General features: G+C 35.4%; 2 long non-coding RNA genes across 2 annotated transcripts; one reads left to right on the top strand and one right to left on the bottom strand.

Moving 5' to 3' along the window:
• The first annotated feature begins 14096 nt into the window (after positions 1-14096).
• LOC127851309 (uncharacterized) lies at positions 14097-18194 on the top strand. Its single transcript, XR_008035727.1, has 3 exons — positions 14097-14309; positions 17568-17655; positions 18074-18194. It is a non-coding gene; the product is annotated as an uncharacterized LOC127851309 (long non-coding RNA).
• Positions 18195-20665: 2471 nt separating this feature from the next.
• LOC127851681 (uncharacterized) lies at positions 20666-23818 on the bottom strand. The gene is made up of 3 exons (XR_008035882.1): positions 23595-23818; positions 22474-22603; positions 20666-20984 (listed from the first exon to the last, which is right to left on the bottom strand). It is a non-coding gene; the product is annotated as an uncharacterized LOC127851681 (long non-coding RNA).
• Between the last annotated feature and the right edge of the window lie 369 nt (positions 23819-24187).

The raw sequence follows: 24187 nt of genomic DNA, 5'->3' as shown, positions 1-24187 counted from the left end.
AATCTATGAATAAAGGTTTTTAATTAAATTTACCTTTCTAACAGACTACAAATGCTTAAAAACGTATCTCAGTGGTAAAGGGTAAAACTACTCACAAACAAGTGCATCTCATATCAAACACGTGCATGATAAGTTCAGCTCGGCATTAATTGACAATTGTTGTAATAGACTTAATCCATAATGGGCAAGATTAGAAAACAACATAATAAATACAGACATAACCCAAGCCATTATTGTCAAGTACATATTAGTCAATACTTAGAGTATGAGCCGCGTCCTGCAAAAATGGGTTTTATGACATAAACATTTAGCGTAGCTCCATAATAACATGCGCATACGCCCAGTCTAGTCAGGAGCGAGCCTGTCCACTACCGCGACCACGAAACATACAAAGACTTTATAATATCCTTTATAAGACTGTGCGGACTTCACAGGCTAGTTTGGAACGACACCTCACGCACATGCATTAAGACCCGTTTCCCCAGAGCGCGGCTCTTATAATAATTGTCATTTATTTAACTTATACAATAGTGTTCTCACGCATTGATCAATTTAGTAGTGTGTGTTATGAATCTAAAACGTCACGCGTTCTTTTTAGACGAAACTGCATTCTGAACATTCGGACTTGGGTTGCCTCTATTTCGAACTTTATTGTATCTACATATTATATTATTGTTAATTATTCTTTTGGTAAAATGAACCAATTAATAAATGTGAAGGCGCCAAGGCGTGGAACAAAGTACGGATAGTTTGTAATGCGTCTACTTTTTCAAGTTCTTCTGCAAAACGTCAATGGTGGTAAATTATGCTAATCGAATGCACACTAATTGTCCGAAAGATGTGTTTTTAAGTGCCATGTTACATAACCGGAAGTGTTTATATATTTATAATCTCGACAGCCACAATTATTTGAAAGTACCTTATTCACATATTTGACATTTAATGATAGCATTGTATCGAGATATCGATAGCTAAGCAAATATTACCACAGGCGCAGTTTCCGCTTCCGGTAGAAAAATGAATAGAGTAGACAAAATATAAGAAAATACAAGGCGTTAAAGATTTTTTCAGGAACCCGACATACACTATTTTAGACGGCGGTCCAAACTTATTTTGTCATTAATAAGTTAAGAACATATTTACGTGGGAAATAATATAAGAAAATGTACAGAAAATAACAGGTTTTAACGGAGCACCTTACTTTTATATTTGAAAGTGGACATAAACAACGCAATATTCTGTTCTTTCATCGTAAGGATATTGTATTTTTATTAAAGAGAACAGTATATACTTAATATATTTTGTCATAATTAGTTTCCTTTCGGAATAACCGGTATGTAAATATGATTTAAATCTACTCGAAGCGTTTTATTTTAGAGGCAAATCATACATTATGAATATATAGAACAATATATGTATTTCAAACGAATAAAAATAGGTTCACGTGTAGAACAGTTTTCATGATTAATTTATATAGACATTGTGTGTAAGATTGTGGCGGAGAAAGTAATTAAAATATTTAAGACTCAGTGTTCTAGAACGATGGAGCGGAATTCCGATGAGATGATGTTTGTACTTTAACCCATTTATACCTAGCATGATGCGGCGTCTCATCAGGGTCTGCGCTGAAAGGAATTTCTGTAAGAAATATTTTAAATATAGAAATAAATATACTAGACATCCCTAATTTTGGAAATAAATTGATCCAATTTAGAAGGATGGGATTGTCCACTAGGCGTAACTGGGTTTAAAAAAACGCAGACATTACAAGTTCACGTACGCGGATAACATTCTTGGTTCATTTCTTTTTTTGCATATCGTAGATTGAATTTCAACATGCGATGAATATAATATACTCAGATGATTGCATCACATCCCAAAAAATGGCGTGATTTAGTCGTGCATATAGATCATTTATGTTGGCGTTTTCAAGACGTTACATCACTTTCTATAAATTTTCTATGATTCATACGCTTGCAAATTTCAAAATGTAAGTGCTTGTACGGGTTCATAAATAAAGTGCTTATTTATTTTATGGAAATCGATACTATTGACGTGTTAACAAGTCGTAAACAATGTAAAACAGACTCGGATAGTGTATTTAAATATAGTTTTATACTGCTTAAGTGACTATCACGATAGGTATAATGTCGTTTTAAACTGTCCACGAATGAAAGTTTATTGCTTTTTCAACTTTTTCCGGCTGCTTTTTAATTCATTGTATCCCGACTTCGCACAAGTTTCCCGTGGTGATCTATTATATTTACACATATCACACAGTGATTTTTTAGTGAACACCAATGCTTTCTCTGCACAAATGTTGAGAAAAGAATACCAACATGGGTGTCCTTATCTGAAAACATGAAACATGACTGCTAGTAGATCAATTTGATTTTTAGAGAGTAAAGCATTGCGCATCTCAAATATTTATAATATGGGCCATGTTCTATGAAAAGGGTGTTTAATGCATGGGCGTTAAGTGTCGTCCCAAACTGGATTTTTGCTAAGAAGAGACTTTCTTGAAACGAAAAAATATCATACAAGAGAAAGTGCCTGTATCTGTGCATCAGAATAATGACACAAGTATGCAAATTTGACCTAATATAAAGTTGCACCCACGTGTCCTGGAAAATGGATTCAAGCTTTTGTGAAACATCCAGGGAAAATACCATAACGACGCAGAGTGATGGGTTCTACTCAGCCATTAGAAGTGTTATTAGCTAAGGCGAGTTAGCAACGTCATCTCCCGCCTTTTTCACTCCTTATCAACTATGTGTGTTTATGAAACCTTTCATACATTCCTTGGAGGCTCTTGTTTATTGTTTTACACTGATTTATCAAATTAGCGGCAAAGTGCAAAGTGGCGTCCCAGATTAGGATGTGTTGTCCTTACAGGCTAATGAGGGAAACAATTGTCGCCTAACTGGATGTTTGTTTAGAAGAGATTTCTTTTAAACAAAAAATACAATAAAAGCGGAAGTGTCGTCCCTGATAAGCTTTTGCGTACTGCACAGGCTAATATGTGGCGACACATTACGCACGTGCTTCAAAGCCCGTTTTACCAGAGCGAGACTAACATAGTTATTATATTGTAGGCTATTTAGTATATTTCGTAATCACTAGTCTGTTTGTTTGTGACCTAGATTGTATTCATACCCAATAGCCAACATCACATTTAAGTTTTATTTAACCTATAATAAAAACTTATTACGCAAATATATAGAACAACCTACGATATCATATTTATGCAAAATTCCCCTAACAGCCAGTACACGTTAACGCAGTGCGTAATTTGGTCAGAAACCATTGCAAAACAATCTTGTTTACGTTCGCTTTATTCAAATTACGTACATGAAAGGTTAACTCGAACCCCATGAGTAAAAACACTTCACAATTACAGCGTACTACGATGGTTTGTTTACATTTAGAACACAATTCGCGCGCTTTTTAAAGGTGAGGTCACGTCCAGCATCTGTAACTCATCAAGCCGATGACACACTGAATGTTTTTGGGATTTAAAAAAACAGGTTACGACATGCATCGTAATGCAGACTAATTTTATCGCTGAGTTAACCGCCTTCTAAAAGCTACTGTATACATCAATGTTAACGCGCCACGTTTTGACATTCATTTTTCATTTCATTCAAAGAAGTTATACAAAAAATCTAATGATGATTTAAGACGTGTTTTGTTTGTGATTATTCTGATGTTTAGGACGAGGTTCGGCTAGCCCTCAAACCGCTCTGGATTGACCTTTGAAACCTTTGAAAGGCGGTGGTCCCAGTTTTAATCATCTGATGTTTATAGTTGGTGTTCTGTTGTAAATACGATCACACTTTTGTCTCCTGATCGAGTTTGGAGTTTCATTGTTTGCTATATTACATCTTACATCCCTTTAATTTGATACCATAATTGTTAATTCTTGGTAGAACACAGGACTCATCAAAAAACTTAATTTAGTAAACGACACGCCTACCAAAATGAGAATTGTAATCTAATGCATCTACAAATAATATAATGGTATTCGCTGCCAGTTTCTGTTCTTCTATCCCGTTATCTTTATTTATTTTAAAACCAAACTATTTTCGGAGACATTTGTATCGAATGAAAACCATTCTGACCAAACACACGAGTTACAAAATCGATCGACTTTTTGGAGTAATTAGTTTTTATTTTAATCAGAAATCAGATACTCGCTCGATTATTAACAATACTATGTAATATATTATACATATTATAACGTTTAATAGTGTTAAATAAACAACCACGTCCTCATTGCGGTCCCTAATATCTAGAGAGTCTAGCTTAAACTGGTTAGTTTCGTGACAAAAATGACGTCAAACGTAATACCTCATTAGAGGCATGAAAGTACGGAAAGCTGGTTTTGTAATACATACAAGGAACAAAACATGATGATATGTAATATAAATGCTTACACACGGCAGACCTGGACCGGACGTCTATAATCGGCCCTATCCGTATAATGGCCCTGGGACCAAAGACCATCGGATCGTATATATGTAGACAGCTGACGGATTATAGACGTCTGACCTAAATCAGTCGTGAAATTATGTCTAAGTATGTCATGAAGCGTGTCTATTTATCTTATATTGTATGTATAAATATTTGAACATTTAATTGGTTTGTCAAAAAAAAAAGATATTAATCTCAAAACATAAAACCGTATCAAAACCGCCTTTATCATGTGACAAATCGCACTGTCTCCCTGATTGTTGACCCAAATGTAAGTTAATTGCCTGTTGCCTGCATGAAGCAAAAACTTTGTAGACATAGTTCCTCTAATAAATCATTTACTCGTTCTTGATTTAAATATTATGTTTCAAAGTACATAGACTGAAATAGCATTACGCAAGTGCGCTAGACATACTTGTGGAAAAATAGTCAGCACAGCTGCACAAGTGTTATCGAGGGTCTACATGTTCTTTATTAAGGATAACATGCTATTATATGATTGTTTACTTGTTTAGGAAGAATTCTCGAAAAACCGAAGGAAGTTAAAAACAACAACTAAATAAACACTCATTTACTAGATACCAGAGAAGTGTTCAAATAAGGACACGTTAAAATGTTCCTTCAACCAGTCATATGCTTGTCACAAGCATGTGTTCCATGAATGTGTTCAACGTTCGTCTAAATACTGCTTTAACATCAAACTACATAAAAAACTTAAAACACTTTGTCACGAGAACATACACGCTGCGTACTTTGTCCCACCACCCTATATGGTTATACGTATACATGATGCAATTTGTGGTTTGCGAGCGAAATAAATGGCATTTAAACGTTGATTCAGTTGATTAAAGTGTTAAAAACAACAATAACATATAAAGGACTTTGCATTTCATAAAATACAAGCATAAATAGATTATCTTTGTACTTTACTCTGATAATGTGTTAAGTGCAATTATTTGGGACTTGTACGCACTTAAACGTGAGAACAACAAATTAAAGGGACCTCTTCAAGTTTTGATAAAGTGACCAAATAGAAAAAAACACATTTGGAAATGTTCGTTTTTGTTATATTTTTCGCAAGGAAAACAGTAATACTGAACACTAACCATGCTGTAAAATATCTATTATATGCATTTTTGATGATTTCAAAACCTGAAAATTATAAAGCGTTATATCACGAAACGATTTAATAATTTGTAGAGTTCAGTTGTTTTCGTTATACTTTGTGACATAACGAGGATTGCTTATATAAAATATATGTCAGTCTGATGGCCGATGGGTTAGGAGCTAAACTTTTACTGCAAGGGTCAGTGGTTCGAGCGCAGGTGGATTACTTTTTTTCTTTCTTTAATTTTTATTTTTGTTTTAAACTAGAGATCTTTAGTTGCCATGCTTACATTGATCAATTTATAACATATATTGACAAAATTTAAAACATGCCAAAATCTGTGAAATGGTCCCTTTCAAATATTACCACAAACTTCATGTGATATGTTGCTGGTGTAAGATTTAATTATGTATCATATAAACATTATTTCTTCATTTAAATGAAACCCATCACCAGTTCAATACTGAAGTGGAACGATTGTAATAAATGCGTATAATACAGCTTGTTCTGTCAATATATGCCTTGTTTGGCCATACAACTCCAGCGTCATTTTTAATATAAAGTTAAACAGTTATAGCAAATACGCTAAAATTTAATTTTCTCGTTCTTCCCTCAAAATGCCCCTTTATTAAACATTGTGTTGCATTTGTCAGACATTGTGTTATAATGTTGTAATAAGAAATGTTTTGTATAACTGTTAAGTGATTATAAAATAATTAAAGGCACGTTATTCGGGGCATTTTGTCAGCTCTACAATCTTCTATTTGACAATGTGTTCAATATAAATAAAAAGCACTCCTCTCTTCATGCTGACCCCTTTTCTGATCATGTGACCTTTACGAAGTTACATACAACGGTGGCGGTTAGGTTTATGGACTAAGCTGCTCTCGTTGTTTCTCTCGTTGACTTTAAAATATAAATACACATTTAAAGTTGAAACATCAATAGTATCTATGACATGCAATGCCGTAGAAGTGTAAATCAAAGTACTGACAGTACTGGTGTGACGATGCTTTTGAGAGGATGGATATAAAAGCATCAAGTTAAGTTTATCTACATCACCACAATCACCACAATTGTGTATGTTGGTCCGAAAAAAAAATTGGTTAAAAAATTTTGCGAAAAAAATTTGGGTATGAAAACAAATTTGGGTACGAAAAAATATTTGGGAACAAAAAAATTGGGACCGAAAAAAATGTGGGTACGAACAAAATATTGGGGATGAAAAAAAAATTGGGTACGAAAAAAAATTGGGTACGAAAAATGTTAGGTACGGAAACAAAATTGGGGGAACGGGAAAGTAGTACCTGTGGGGAACTTGACCCACACTCGCACATTTTCGGCCCTTTCCGTCAAACATCAGATAAGTTCCTCGAAGGCAATAGTATGAATACACATTTCGGAAGCGGTAATGCGGTCCTACCTACGCGCGTCAAAATGAAAGCGAAATATGTACACAAGTCTGTCAGGAATTATTGAATTAACGAATGAAAATCGTGTATTGATGTAAGTTTTTTCAAGAAATGTGCAGAAAATATATTAAACAAGAGCTGTGTTTGTGAAACACAATGCCCCCTGCTGCGCAGCTTTGAAGCCATATATGTTACCTGAAGGATGACCTGGACCTTTCACCACTCAAAATGTGCAGCTCCATGAAATACACATGAATGCCGAATATGGAGTTGCTATCTTCAATATTGCAAAATTTGACCGTTGACCTTGACCTTGAAGGATGACCTTGACCTTTCACCTAATCAATATGTGCAGCTCTATGAGATACGCATGCACGCCAATATTGAAAAAGTTATGGCCAATGTTAAAGTTTTTGGACAGACAGACAGACAGACGCTTTATATTTGACATTTGACCTTGAAGGATGACCTTCACCTTCACCTTTCACAACTGAAAATGTGCAGCTCCATGAGATGCACATGTATGCCAAATATCAAGTTGCTATGTTCAATATTAAAAAAAGTTATGGCCATTAAAGTTTTCGGACGGACGGACAGACTGACACACTGACTGACTGACTGACAGTTCAACTGATATAGGCCACCCTACCGGGGGCATAAAAAGCAATGGCGATATTTTTCTCAGCCACATAATTGTTAATAGTTTGATATCACAAAATGAAAGTGAAAGTAGAACTGTCAAAAATGACAACCTGTCAACGTGTTGTTTTTGCTGGCACGAGAGGGCGATTACACTCAATGTGTTCACATTTTGACCATAGGCTTTGTCAATTACCTTTATAGTATGGGTAGCTTTGATATTATTCATTGCTATCATGTAACTGCATGATTGTGTATATGTTTACAATACACAAAGCATAAATAATGATATAAATATACTTATTGAGCTTATAATAATCTGAGAACTATAGCTAGGTCAATTAAGGACTTAAAATACAATTTTGTGTCCTGATTTCATGAAGAAATGACCATGCATGTCCTAGATTTCAAATTCAAGGCCCTGGTGTGACACATTGGTAGCATTACCATTAAACTGTTACCAGGCTTATGAAATTAGTTTTTATTGAACTATCTAAGGAAATCTAAATCAGGCACTGATTTTTCTTGTTTTAATACAGTCATAGATCAGTTGTGGCCTCTGGGTAATGACCAATTTTTGCTTACTTGTCACACCCTTAAAACTTTCCACACGTCTATAATAGCAAATCTGGATTTAGGTGATCTTCAATGGTACATTAAAACTTTAGCTCTGTTACAAGAGTGCTGGTAAAGTCCAGTCACATATTTAAATCTAGGCCATGTCAAAATCAAAGTGTCAACGACAAATGAAAGATGCTTTCATTAATTATTGTCCAGTTGTTTACTTCTGCTGTAAGTTTTTATATAATATGACTGATGAACATCATGTGAGAGAAAATACACATTATCATTGTATATCAGGTTTAGCAGCCTTTTAGATAACAAAGTATGCTAGTTTTCAATGTCGCTTCTGGGGATCAAACCCGTAGGGCTTTTAGGAAGATTCTGAAATTTTCGATCCCTCGAGAGCAACCAAACCAAAAATTAAGTCCAATATTGCCGACTCGGTTTTTTGAGTCGGTTCATGAGGGATAATGGAGCTCGATTGGTCATTGTCGGCTCTAGTACTACTTACATGTACCCCGGGTACTCTTAAGTATACTTACATGTACCCTGGGTACTCTAAGTATACTTACATGTACCCCAGGTACGGTAAATAAACGTAATTGTACTCGGTCCATATTAGACTGTACCCGAGTTGTATTCGCGCCCAAAATCTGATGTCGTAAAACGCGCAACCGATTATCTTAAACACACTTCTCTTCAAAAAACTCTACATCAACATGCTTTTTGAGTATGTGTTCCGATAATATAGAGGCCATTCTACAGAAAATTGACATAAATATGCAGGGCTTAACACTAAGGCACGTCCGAACGACATTCACTGCCTGTACCTTGGTTCGGGCTAGCCAATGTCCCAGGAACATGCCCGACCGGTCGTGTGTATTTTGGGCGGGATTATATGTTCTATATCAATAAACTGCGTTTTAAATAAGCTTTTTAAAGATGCAAAAGTCTTAATACAGTACGATCAGATGACAATTAAATCCCAGAGTGAGTTTGGAGACAACAAACGGATCGTATCTCGAAATAGATTCGGAACCCCCTGATTGCAATCAAAAAGAGGCCGATACTTCAGAAAATCCCGGCGGTTTTCCTGGTAAAACACGTCAGTACCTATTTTTAAACGGAATGCCGCTAGACACGGTTATTGATTGGTTTCCTCGAAGTGACGTGTTTTCTCAATGAAAATACGTTTGAAACTCAAAGCCGGGATCGCCCAGGATCGTCCGGAATGATGAAGGTATAAAATTCGACATTAACACAAAGTAACTATAAAATTAATAGTTATTTATCAATTTTAAATAATTTTAATTTGTTGTCATTATGGAAAAGTTATTCCATCCTTTAGACGATTAATAAATCCATTTAGAGTAAGATAGTGACTTTATTTAGATTAGAAGTGTTTTGACAATATTTTTTACGCAATTCAATTAGCAAAACTAATATTAATGGTCGATCCCGGACTTTTAGTAGAGATTTAACCCTGTACAATTGTTACAACTACCGTAACACGTTATTTTGCTAAGATTCACTTACCATTCCTTGTAAGACGGTAACCCGGCAATCTATGTAAAAAAGGTTTTAACGTTCATGTCGTTGTTTAAGTTTGGCTTTACGGGTGGGGATGGGGGTTCCTCGGATACGAAAAGAAAAGGGAAGGAGGAAAGTAAGAGAAAGTATGAGGAAATAAAAAAAACAAGAAAATTTCTCCAGAAATGGCGTGAAGATTACAAATACCCCGGTAGATGTCTTAAATAGATGAATATTGAATTCAATAGCATGAGTAAGGCAAGCTAATAAGAATGATTTAATCATAATTGCGCATCTCCAAGCACAAGAAAATACAAGTTGAATGATAAATATAAAGGTTTTTATAATACTTGGGTCAGGGCACATGAAAGATTGGTCAGGGCTTGTAGGTTCTGCATTTACTAGCCCGAAGGGGCTAGTTGAAAAAAAGTTAGTGTTATGCCCTGATGTGTATATATAATTATTACAAAAAAATAGTCGAAAACGACTGATTTAGGGGTTGAATTTCCCGGGTACATTTAAGTATATTTACCGTACCCGGGATACATGTAAGTATACTTAAGAGTACCCGGGGTACATGTACGTAGTACCCGAGCCGACAATGAACAATCGAGCGATACTGGAAGGTGCAACATCTCTCACGCCCCCTAGCATCGCCTTTAGCAGTATTCAATTCTCAACAGGAAAGTGCTGGAGTCATTGATCCCGAGGGACAAGAAAAACAATTGATTAATGTTCAAAATAAATAATTTGATTAATGACAATTCTATTATTTGAGCCAGGTCACAGGAAAAGCGCAGTCAAATCAGTATCTAATTAAATTATTTGTTATTGTCAGAAAAACGCTTTTAAGCAAACAGCTTTCAAGCGACTGCAGGCTGATCTAGAGCCAAACTGGCCACAATCTCCTTAATGTCTCTTTTACTGTGACACAGTTCATTTAACTTTAAAATGATAAAAAGTACTAGCACTAAGAAAGAGTATATAAACCAGTAAAGAGTTTGAAATCAATGTTGAATTTCAGGACAGCTTGGTGATCTGCAAATCCCCGATGAAATGTTGATATCGGGTATCATAGTCATTCAATAAGTCGCAAATTGCTCGAATACAATTTATAAAGTACAATGTGACATATATTGATAACTAAAAATACCAGTATGCCAGTTTTGCCGTGTCAAGCTGTTACGATCCAGAAAGTCCTTCATTCACATCGAGTATATATCCTTCGAATTTCAACTATTGTTGTCATAAGCGGAGATTTAGTGAATAAATAATTCATATATCCTAAATGACAGCTTCTAAATAGCGAAACAAGCCAATTCTGCAGTAAGAAAGTTTTGAATCGAGACTCTCATGGTAGCGGCCATTGTTGAATGTTGAAACACGAACGACAACTCTGCTAGGAGAATGTTATCAATGACGAGCAATCTCTTACGCAGTGGCGAATGCAAAAGGAAAGTAACTGAAAAATCGAGTTATCTCAATCGGACTGGCTCTGTCTTTTACATAGGTCGCCATTGTGAATTTTGATGGTTATGATACCTTGGACGATGCTGTTCGCATCGTCAAAAAGAAGCATCCTTCTTATTGAATTGTGCGGAATTTCATTTGTCTAATTACTATATGGATGCAAACGCATGTACCGGTAATAATGCAGTCAACGAATAGTATTAGCCCCTTACTTTTAAGCCCCAAACACACCCGCCGTTTAGTATAGTATTGAAAGACAGTAGTTTCAATATATGTGTATCCCGACAGAATTATTTCAATTATTATATACGAATTCTTTTGTTGCTTTTTCGTAGAATTTAAAGCGGTATTTAGATTTTTCGGCACTCGGTGACTTGTGGGCTTGTTCAAAGCATCATAATAATTTATGTAGTTTTTCGTAATACGTATTAATAAACGTGTCGAGATGGGGCGAATTCTTCTGGAGCAATAAAGACAGAAACGAGGAAGATATCCTATAGTTGGGACGCTGGCAAGACACCCCAATTAGTTTTTATGAACAATTTATGGATCTTTAAACTACCCAATGAAATCGTCATAATTGTCTGGTTCCATTAACACTATCGGCCCTTATCTGTCGCGCGAAGAGGTTTATATCCGGTCAGAAGTCTGGTAACCTTATTAGCCGCTGAAAGATTATTCAAACACGTCGGCCAAATCATAGACAATATTCAGTTAAATGCATGTCCCAACACGATTTACTTACCCTTTCCCCTAGAAGAAGCAGAGTGAAAATGGCTTTTGCTCACAGCAAAAAAAAGATCTGACTGCGAGTTACTCTTTGCTGCCCATCAGTATCTAAGGGTTGCAAATGAAGCCATAAATTTGAATCTATGAAGAAATGTTTTTAATTAAATTTAATTTTCAAAGGGACTACAAATGCCCCATTCATGCCTAGCGTCCTGAAAAAAGGACATTGCAAACAGCATAAACCCAGATGAGACGCCGCATGATGCGGCGTCTCATCTGGGTCTACGCTGTTTGCTTAAAGCAAGTTCTGTAAGAATTGTTCTAAATATAGAAATAAATATACTAGACATCCCTAATTTTGAAAATAAATTGATCCAATTTAGAAGGATGGGAGAGTCCACTAGGCATAAATGGGTTAAAAACGTATCTAAGTGGTAAAAGGGTAAAACTACTCACAAACAAGTGCATCTCATATCAAACACGTGCATGCTAAGTTCAGCTCGGCATTAATTGGAAATTGTTGTAATAGACTTAATCCATAATGGGCAAGATTAGAAAACAACATAATAAGTAGGTACAAACAAAGGTGACGCATGTTGAATCATTTCAAAATAACACAACGTAGCAATGCTCATCATTTGAATCAAACAATCATTGGTAATTAAAACGGTTCAGCGTGTTTTACCTACATATTAAAGGGGCCTTTTCATGTTTAGGTACATTTACAAAATAAAAAAATGTTTCAGATTAACACATTTTCGTTGCAACATGAAACGATTGAATAATGTAGAGAGGTCTGTTGTTGCCGTTATATATTGTGACACTACGAGGATTGCTTACATCACTGATTGTATGAGCACGGATGATCGAGTGGTCTAAGTAAAGGAACTTTAACACCAGGGAACAGTGGTTCGAGCCCTGTTGAGGTTTAGTTTTTTCTTTCTTAAATTTTATTCTTGTTTTTGTTTCTGGAGCTTTTTAGATCCAATGTTTACATTTATCAGTTCAAAGCATTTTATGACAAACTTCAATACATGCCCAAATCTATGAAAAGGTCCCTTTTAATGGGATGTGGTAATTCGGATAACTTTTAGAGTCAAAATAAGACACGTGGTGATGTTGCATCGTTATTCGCCTATGTTTACGGTGTAATATTATGTGTGTGTTACCTTCATTTATTCGTTTTGACGTGAGACCAGCATCAAAACAAAAAATGATCTACATAGGCAAAATCACTTATCCAGATTTGAGCATTTTCAAACTGTATAATTTGAAATAATTTAATAGTTTAGATAACATGCATTTGGAATGTCGATCAAATGTTAACTTTAAGGCTACACATGTTTTATAACAAAAAGCAAACACATGTATTTACTGTCGAAATGCAAGGGCATCAATCATATTTATTCCAAATGCAAAGTAAATATTTCAAAACAATTACAGTTTGGCGGACGCTTATTGATGATATCGAGACTGAACAAATTACGGATTTATGTAGTCAAGGCATTTTTATTTCAGGAACTAATTATCCCTGTCCAATTTTTCCGCGTCAAGAAAATTACTATTACATTGTTTTTTCCATATTAAAAAGTGGTCGGACATGATTTTTTAACGTTAACTATCTAAAGTATTTGTTGTAATATTTTGTAATCTTTAACTTTAAACAAATAAGGGCTTTTGCGGTTTTATTTCAATAAAAGTAGGCAAGCAAAGACAACATAACGTCTATATGTTTGTTCGTGTGACGCAACATACTGAAAAGCGACGTACAAAGTAAGCACTATGCGTACCAGGGAGCCGTTTCATCAACGATTTACGACTAGTTGTAAATTACGATTTACATAAATTACGATGTTTCAATGAAATCGCGTTTCATCAAGCAAATCGTAAATTAAAATTACATAAATTTCATACATAATATACGACTGGGTAAGGGCACCCGTAAATTAACGTAATGGCGGTCGTTTTTGTCATCCACGATGACAGGAGACGAAAAATTACCAATGCCAAGGCTTTTTAGGGAGAGAATTGTTCTCGAAAACCTAAGAGATGAGAACATTGGTTTTATATATCGTCTAAGTAAGGGCGGAATAGAGCGATTGTTAGTTTTGATCGGGGAAGACATAGCACCAACTTGCCGGCGAGCTCATCCCTTTCATTCCGTCGCTTAGGTATGTAAATAAGGCGAAGAAATCATTGATTTAAACAAGTATAATTATAAAATTGTATTTATTTTCACATAGCAAATAAGTAGCATTTAACCCAAAAACTTTAGAGTAGTTGCCCTTTGTTTACTTAGCATTTGACAACTCGGATTTTGCAAAATGGTTGAAGAATAAGTAATTGTTGTATCTTTTCTTAATAAAAGCATTCGATGATTACCGGTATTAGTTTAAGCATTTATTGTTGTGTTTCTTTACAAATGACTTTATGTTAAACTCATTCTATTTTGTGTCGACGTGAACTTATCGATGACTTTAAGTGCAGACTGATTTACCCCACCCGCTAATGTTGAACTTATAGTTGTTCTACTTCTAAATGTTATGATTGAACAATACTTCTATCTATCTATATATACTGCTAGTCACCAACAATTAGCATTACAAGCAGGCGCGTGTCAGTGCTAGGAAATTAAGGCAGAAGTGTATAGGAGATAAAAAGTAATACATAATTTATTTGTGAGACAAAGGTGATAGTGTTAGTTAAAAGAAGGAATATACAGATAAAAGGTTAAAAACAGCCAGCCTGCTTAGAAACTGTGGTCTAGTTTGGTCACCCCCAGCCTAAACTGGTCCAGGGTAGGTGAATGTGCAATATTGGCTGGTAGAGAGTTCCATAGGACAATAGTGGCTGGATAGAAGGAGAATTTATAGTAGTTGCTTGGAGTGGGGATTTGTCTGAATGAAAGAGGGTGCAAATGTCTAGTGAGCCGGGTCGGAGGAGTGACGTAGGGAGGCATTGGTACAGCAACCAGTCCATGGACAATTTTATAGAACATCAGTAGCCGGGAGTCATACCTTCTGTTCTCAAGTGAACGCCACCCTAATTTGTCTAGCATGTGTGTGACACTGTTGTGATATGAGTAATCATTTGTAACCCATCGAGCGGCCCTGCGTTGGACCATCTCGATCTTGTTTATGTTGTGTTGTGTGTGTGGGCTCCACACTGAGCTACTATACTCAAGTTGTGGGCGGACCAGGGTTTTGAAGGCAAATTCTCTAATGCGTGGATGTTTTATGGGAATGTTGCGTTTGAGGAAGTTTAGTGTTTGACTGGCTGTTGCAGTAACCTGGTTAATGTGTTTATTCCAGCTGAGGTCAGTTGTGATGCTAACACCCAAGTATTTAGCATCATCACTAACTGTTTCAAGGGTATGACCGTGGAGTGTGTAAGTGGATTTATAGGGACGTTTTGACCTGGTGATGTTCATAACCGTACACTTGGAAGGATTAAATTCCATATCCCAAGAGTGTTCCCATTTTTGTAGCCGATCTAGATCTTCTTGCAGGGTATTTTGTTCAGTGGGATTGTTGACCGTGATATAGACAGCAGTGTCATCAGCAAATAACCGGACCTGTGACACTATGTTTTCTGGCAGATCGTTTATGTAGAGCAAGAAGAGGAGAGGGCCGAGAACAGAGCCCTGGGGGACACCTGATGTGACTGTAACCTCGTCTGAATTGTCACCATTTACCAAGACAGACTGAAGTCGACCTATAAGGACAGATTTGACCCATTGTAATGTGCTATCTTGGATGCCGTGTTGGTGCAGTTTGTAGAGTAACTTCGTGTGATTGACCTTGTCGAACGCTTTCGAGAAATCCAGGAGTATTAGATCTGTTTGTTGACCATGAATAAGGTTCCTGGATAAGTCCTCTACAAGTCCTATGAGCTGTGTCTCGCATGACAGTTTTGACCTAAAGCCATGCTGGAGATGGAAAAGAATGTTGTTGACCTGGAAGTGTTTGGTGATGTTTGAGGCGACGATATGTTCCATGACTTTGCAAAGAACACATGTCAGTGAAATCGGCCTATAGTTAGCGGGGTTACTTTTGTCGCCTTTTTTGAAAAGGTTGGTGACGTTCGCCTTGATCCAGTCGGAGGGGACAGTGCCTGTGTCTAGAGATTTTTGAAAGATTCTGGTAACCAAGGGGGCAATTTGTACGCTTAGATTTTTTAGGACAATAGGCTTGATATTGTCAGGGCCGCAAGCTTTGCCAGTCTGCAAGTTGGACAGAAGCTTTTGGACACCACTTACACTTATGGAGATTTCAGGCATTTTGGGGTATTTTGTCTTAGGGGTGTTGCTAAACAGGGTTTGGGCTTTCATTAAACAGAGTTGACCTAATTTTAGAGGATTCATTGGGGTAAAGACGGACTGAAATTGGCGATTGAGGGAGTTTGCCTTGACCCTTGCTATCAGTGATGAGATTATCATTTTCCAGTCGAGGAGCGATACCTTGGGTATCCTGTTTAGCATTTTTGATTGTGGAGAAGAGCTTCTTACGGGAGAAATTTTGACCTATATGGGGGGTGTCTGGATCACCGGACTGCGCTTCGAGTACGTATTCAAGGTAACTGTTGTGGGCCTGATTTATTTTATTTTTAACCTGATTTCTGAGTTTTCTATACTGTTGTTTGACCTTGGGACTGCCAGTTTTCTGTTTAACGTACAATTTGTTTCTCTTTACTTTACCTCGAAATTGTTGATTATAACATCGTGATCATGAAAATGAATATGACATCATGATATTGTTTGTGTTTGCTATTTTTAAACAAGTTTATTGAATTGGTGAGTTAACTAGATGCTTGAGTAATGGTAACTTATGTATTTAATAATTGTAGAAAAATCACCTTAATTGTTTCTATATTGTTCTCATTTGATTACAATGTTGTTTGATTGGTCATTGTCAGCTCGGATACTACTTACCTGTACCCCGGGTACTCTTTAAGTATACTTACATGTAGAGCTAACCCTGTTACAGTTAATATACTTTAACATAGCCGGAAATTTAATGCTAAATGGGTTGTTGTAGGCTTTATTTTTTTTAATAATGTTCACATTAATGTCCTTTTTTTTCTCAAATAGTCTTTATATCATAGAAATTTATACTCAAAAAGAATATTGATGCAGTTTTTTCAAAAGGTAAGTTTTATTTAGATAAACAATATGGCTTTACATTTATCTGTAGTGCACTGTACCACATCGAATTTTGGGCAGGAATACAACTCGGATACAGCCTAATAAGGACCGGGTACGTTTAAGTATATTAACCTTACCCGAGGTACATGCAAGTATGCTTAATGATAGCAGGGGTACATGTAAGTAGTACCCAAGCTGTGAATAACCAATCGAGCGTGAGTAAAGTAGATTGTACCTTATGTCTTTAATAATTGCAGAACAATTACCTTAATTATTTCTATATTGTTTTCATTTGATTGCAATTTATTTATTTGTCAAATTCACTTCTGCAGGTGCTATAAATATGCACCCCCCATCCAAAAAATTTATTTCGTGCATATTGATGGGGCTTTTTTATTTATTTACTCCTTTTCTGCAATCCTCCCTTTTGTGTTGGTAATGTGAACATGAAATGATGAGCACTTTCATGTTAATGAATAACTTTTATTTTTTTTTATAGATTTTGGCATATTGCATATTGCCAAGGGAGATGTTTACTGAGGATTCCATGCCATTAATGTGCAGGCTGTTGCTGACGCCAGCATGAGGTAAATGTAAATACAGTATTATGATTCATTACCTTATCATTAAATTTGGCATAAAAGCAGATAAATACCATAAGAGGTTGAAATAAGCGTAATGCTTATCATCTTTGACATCTAATAATAATTAGTTACGTACATGCGCAAAAATCATTAACTACCACAATAAGCACCATTAGCACTGTGTGATCAACCTTTTGTTCTTTTATGTGTTAGCCAATACAGCTATCAGTATTATCTTTAAATATTGTCTTAAGTTACATTATTTCATCTAGGTAACTAAAATATAGTGATTTGATAATACTTAAGCTAGTTTTGTGAAACTTATTGAGATGCTTTCCTACCTTAATCTAACAATATTAACTGTGGACTGCTGTTTTATCAAAGACAAAGCAACTGCCCAATAAAATATTTCATTTTACAGCAATATCTGAGCACCAATGATGAGGGTCATTTTCTGGGAGATAGTGGGTATCCGTTAAGGACTAACCTGATGACCCCTTAACCTCATCCCTCCCATGCTGTGGAACAGGCCTACAATGACCATCTATGTAGAAGGGCATTTGGAGTGTTGAAATCACGAGATTGGTAACATATTATTTAGGTTGTGAAATATTAGTCTTATTAGTGCGAGATCAACTTACCACACAGTATTTAAATGAAGTATTAGTGCCAATCTCTTTCTTGTGCCTCACAGTGTCTTAAATCAAACGTAACTTCTAAAGCTTGATAACGTACAACTTTAATTATCAAATTTTAGAATTTATATGTAAATTAACATTTATAATAACTGAGGGTTGTTTGCATGTGTGAATATGATGTTTCATAAAAAAATGTCCGTTTAAATAAACTGTTGATTTATTCATTTTATTTTAAATCTTAAAAATTCATTTTGCTTATCCTCAGACTCTATGTATGAAATATTGTTTACTAGTGCATTTAAATGATATTGTACATTAATAGTGAATACAGGCACAAATAAAGTGTTGTGTAGGCTATATAATATAATTTATATTGAAATTAAATTAATGTCAATGGTATCAGGACAATTTAGTCACTTAGACAAATGTCTATGTTAAAGAAATACTTTTGATATTTGTTTAGATATCTGCATGCCACTGGTGGATGTTGGCCTTTCAAGTCCAATAAGTGCTGTGAAATATCAACTGTATACATGCCCCTGCATAACCTGTGTTTGGATTCAAACGTTCCACTGATAGAGGAATTGGTTGGAAACGTGATGGAACCGGAAGTTATGAACAACACACCAGTACATCGAGCAGCATGTGATAAGAGGCAGCAGCTGATCGAACTGTTTCATAAAATATATTAAAAATTTATAGTTATAAATGTTATAAAGTGATAGATGGCTTGAGTCTTCTCTGAATAGGCAGAGCTACACTACTCAACCAAATGGCGTAAAGTTGTGTCATAGCTGATTTGGAAGGATTGGTATTCCTGGTCGTCTAGACACACTAGTTACAACAGCTGATGTTTGCATGTTTTATAATTATGTATGCATAATTTGTCTAATATTTACTTCAAGGTTATAGGTTTGTGAAAGAAAAAAATGCCAATGTTCTGAGGACCAATAAAAAAAGTTATGTGTTAGGTATTACCAAGTGCTTGATTTAATATTTATTTTAAAGGGAACTTTTCCTAAAGAAAAAGCCTCGCACTAAGACCACTTGTCCGTCCATGTTGATACAATGAGTGATGTATTTTACACTTTATATAAGCAATCCTCATCGTGTCACAAAATATAACGACAACAACAGAACTCTACAAATTATTCAATCGTCGAGTGTTGCAGCAGATAGTTGCAACGCTTTAAAATTTTCAAGTTTTTAAATCGTCAAAAGATGCATATAATGGATATTTAAGAGTATGGTAAATTTTCAGTATTACTGTTTCCTCACAAATATCATAACTACAACAAAAGTTTGCGAATCTTAAACTTATTTTTTTAATTTAGTCAATTTACCAAAACTAGAAAAGGTCCCTTGAATATTGAACAGTTATCTGAGCTCCAGAAAAGATCATATACTCAAGGTACTTTTCCCCATTAACAATTATTCAAGTGATATTTTACCCACTGACTTTCGCTCTAAAAGGTGTTCTCTGTAATTAACATTCTCAAAGCCACATTAAAACAAGGGCTGTTCGTAAAACATGCATGCCCCCCCATTTGGGCTGTCAGTTGTAGTGGCAGTCATTGTGTGAATACGTTTTTTGTCACTGTGAACTTGACCTTTGACCTAGTGACCTGAAAATCAATAGGAGTCATCTGCCAGACATGATCAATGTACCTATGAAGTTTCATAATCCTAGCTGTTAGCATTCTTGAGTTACCATCCGGAAACCATTTTACTATTTTGAGTCACCGTGACCTTGACATTTGACCTAGTGACCTGAAAATCAATAGGGGTCATCTGCAAGTCATGATCAATGTACCTATGAAGTTTCATGATCCTAGGCGTAAGCATTCTTAATTCATCATCTGGAAATCATTTTACTGTTTCGACTCACTGTGACCTTGACCTTTGACCTAGTGACCTGACAATCAATAGGGGTCATCTGCCAGTCATGATTAATCTACCTATGAAGTTTCATGATCCTAGGCCTAAGCTTTCTTGAGTTATCTATCATCCGGAAACCATCTGGTGGACAGACCGACCAAGCAAAACAATATACACCCTCTTCTTTGAAGGGGGGCATAAAAAGTGGGCTTGTAAATGTATCGGTACTTTATTATAATTAGTGTGCTGTCTATAAATATGGATATTATTGTCATAAAAAATAGAAGTTTTCCAGTATATTAGATTGTTTCCGAATGTATTTACTAAACTTTACCCCTTTATGATTCTCTGTTCAATTATTTAGTCATCTACCGTTAAAAAATGTTGTTTACCTGTGCATTTTTTTTGTATTTTTATTGAAATGTTTATGATAATAATGTTTATGGTATTTGATAACAGTTGCTATGACACTAGTTTTCAATGAATAAAACACAAAGAACATTCACAAATATTTATTATTAATCAGGAAGTACAATATATTAACTGGGCATGGTATTATAATTCATATGACAATTTATATCTTACATGATAGTATGTGTAATAATAAGTTTCATAGACTCACTGAACACCATCACATGTAAAATCAATTAAAAGTTCCAGAAACAATTGAGCAATTTAGAATTTCATTTTTTTTTAAGAGAAATCAGTTCCTCATGATTATTGCTTATGTCCCTCTGAATGGCATATCTTTCCCTTGATGCCATCAACATCTCCTCCCGAGTTTTATTACGCTGTTGCTTCATTCTTCACATGTTGCTGCAAGCAGATAAATTTACTAGTTTATACATTTAACAGAACTAAATATTAAATACACAACATATGACACTATGGTCATAATAAGTTAGCATGCCTACATGACCTGGTTTTGTTTCTGAAAGTTAGTTTTTGTATTGCAAAATTAACCTAGCTTTCTGAATTTAAACTCAACATTTGTGTGTGACACTAATGCTCTACATTCCAATTTCTTTTTTAAGTACATTGAAGTCGAAAGAATTAAATAAAAAATACCTTAACACACAAGTTCATACCCTGGTAAATAGGTTACCGGTAATAAAGTTAAATGAAAAAATGCAGCAATACTTTATCCCCATAAAACAGAGTACAATGAAAAACAAGAGCACCGCATAACAGGTGTGAACGCTCGGCTACGGGTGCATTTTTTAACGAATAAAAGCTTGTCAGAATTAATTTAAGGTCACAGTGACCTTCACCTTTGACCTAGTGACCCAAATATGAGTGAGGCGTGTAGAACTCGTCAAGGTGGAGCTGCATATGAAGTTTCAAAGTTATAGGTGGAAGCACTTTGATTTTATGGCCAAAGTTCAATACATTGACAAAATGTTACGGTTTGAGCATGACGCGGACGACACGACACGCTGGCTATGACAATACCTTGGGTTTTCTCCGAAAACAGCCCAGCTTTAAATTGAAAACATAAATTGTTACATTTTCATTGTAGGAAATAATTAGCAGTCAGCTTTACTATAATCTATAGAAAAACAAGATGTGTTTGTGAAACACAATGTCCCCCTATATGATGTTTGACCTTGTAGGATGACCTTGACCTTGTGAAGGATGACCTTGACCTTTCACCACTCAAAATGTGCAGCTCCATGAGATACACATGCATGCCAAATATCAAGTTGCTATCTTCAATATTGCAAAAGTATTCAAAAAATAAGCGATTTGGGCTACATATATTTGACCTCTGACCTTGAAGCATGACCTTGACCTTGACCTTTCACCACTCAAAATGTGCAGCTCCACGAGATGCACATGTATGCCAAATATCAAGTTGCTATCTTCAATATTGCAAAAGTATTTATAAAATAAGCGATTTGGGCCACATATATTTGACCTCTGACCTTAAAGGATGACCTTGACCTTGACCTTTCACCACTCAAAATGTGCAGCTCCATGAGATACACATGCATGCCAAATATCAAGTTGCTATCTTCAATATTGCAAAAGTATTCATAAAATGAGCGATTTTGGCCACATATATTTGACCTTTGACCTTGAAGGATGACCTTGACCTTGACCTTTCACCACTCAAAATGTGCAGCTTGATGAGATACACATGCTTGCCAAATATGAAGTTGCTTTCTTCAATATAGCAAAAGTTATTGCAAAATGTTAAAGTTGGCGCAAACAGACAGACCAACAGACAGACCAACAGACCAACAGACAGGGAAAAAACAATATGTCCCCCACTACTATAGTGGGGGACATAAAAAACAATTACTATTTGTTGCTTCTGCCTTCAGTTTTATGTTTTAATGTAGCTGAGTGACACAACTTCTGTTCGAGTTTTGACAACCGTGTTCTCTGTCCATTCAATTTTGGTCCTTCAGCCAGTAATAACATTTTGTTTTCTGGAAAAACAAAGAAATGAAAACTGCATTTGTGATCTTTACATGTAACACAGTTTTGCAGAGAAAGCAATATAAATCAATGTTGATTATTTACATCTTGTGAATCAACACTATAATAAAATTATTGTGGACAATGATATTTATTTAATGCTTTCCGGTTGTTTATAGACAAATATCGGTGGATTAAAACGGATAATTTCACTGTTTCAAACAATGAAAATTATCAGTGAGAATTATCGATAATTTTCATTGTTAACTGTGAAATGACGTCATTTATTTGACAAAATGACAACATAATCCCAACGACATTCTTAAGTAAAACTCTTTAACAATGTATATAAACTGCGAAAAAAGCACAAAATAAAAAGAAAATTTGTTGGATTCGGTGGAATATTGATTTTAATTCACTCGTGATCATAGAAAATATATATTTTCACTCGTGGCTGCGCCACTTGTGAAAATATCATTGTCTATGATCACTCGTGAATTAAAAACGATAATCCACCGAATCCAACAAATATCCTCTATATAATAGACAAACAAATAGCATTCTCAATGATATGACATTTGTAATTACTAAACATGTTGTGTCATGTGAATCTAATACCTTATTGAAATAAAATATTTGATAATTGAACACAAAAATGCTGACATGACAAACTTTCAATCCATGATGTCTTGTTATTGTCAGCCTGAATTCCGATTGGTCTCTATTAAATTATATTATTTAACTGTTAATTGATCTACACCACAGTCACATTTCTGCATAGAAAGAACAAAACAATTAATCTTACCAATACATTTTTATTCATGGATAAAGAAAATAAGCAAACAATAATCTTCATTCTTGTCAATATCAATTGCCGCCTTAGAGTCTTTTGATGATTTTTGCTTTGGCAGACACTTGGCTGAAATAATTCGCGTTCAGATTTATCCTGAACGCGAATTATTTCAGCTGTCTTCATTCATGACCAACAAGTTCTCAACTCACATTTCAACCGTCTCCATCCAAAATAACTTCTTTTTGCGTTTAGTAACAGAAGGAGAGTGTCGGCCAAACAGCAATCGGTAGCCTTCCACACCGGTCTACACGTCGTTTTCCAGTGTTTGTTTTTGTTTTGATTCACAACTAGCATTGTTTTTGTTAGTCCAAATAATTAGACGTAAATCGACCTCATATTTATAGGAGTATGTTTTTGTGCGATGTTTGCCTTAGCTGACAGAACGCGCGAAAATTACGTCATGCAATTTTTCAGACTGTGTCACTACTTTTTTCGGTTACAAAATACGTATATTTAAGTAGTCGTATTTTATGTATGTTGCATTTACGAATTCGTTGATGAAACGGAGTTTATGTAAAATCGTAAACGACTACATTAATATCGATACATTATTTACGATCGTATAAAAATACGTAATTATTGATGAAACGGCCCCCAGAACAGTTGCCGCCAACAATCTACAAACTCATCCAGTACAAAGCGTGACATCGAAGAAGGCGGAAAACATAAACCCTTTTATGTGTTTGAGTATAGGTTAATACACACAGATCTGCAGGTCCGATATGCCGGCATCAAAAGTCCG

The sequence above is a fragment of the Dreissena polymorpha genome, chromosome 11, assembly GCF_020536995.1.
Source record: "Dreissena polymorpha isolate Duluth1 chromosome 11, UMN_Dpol_1.0, whole genome shotgun sequence".
In the NCBI taxonomy this organism is placed as follows: domain Eukaryota; kingdom Metazoa; phylum Mollusca; class Bivalvia; order Myida; family Dreissenidae; genus Dreissena; species Dreissena polymorpha.
Note: the sequence above shows the minus strand (reverse complement) of the source record. Positions and strands in the feature narration are given on the sequence as shown.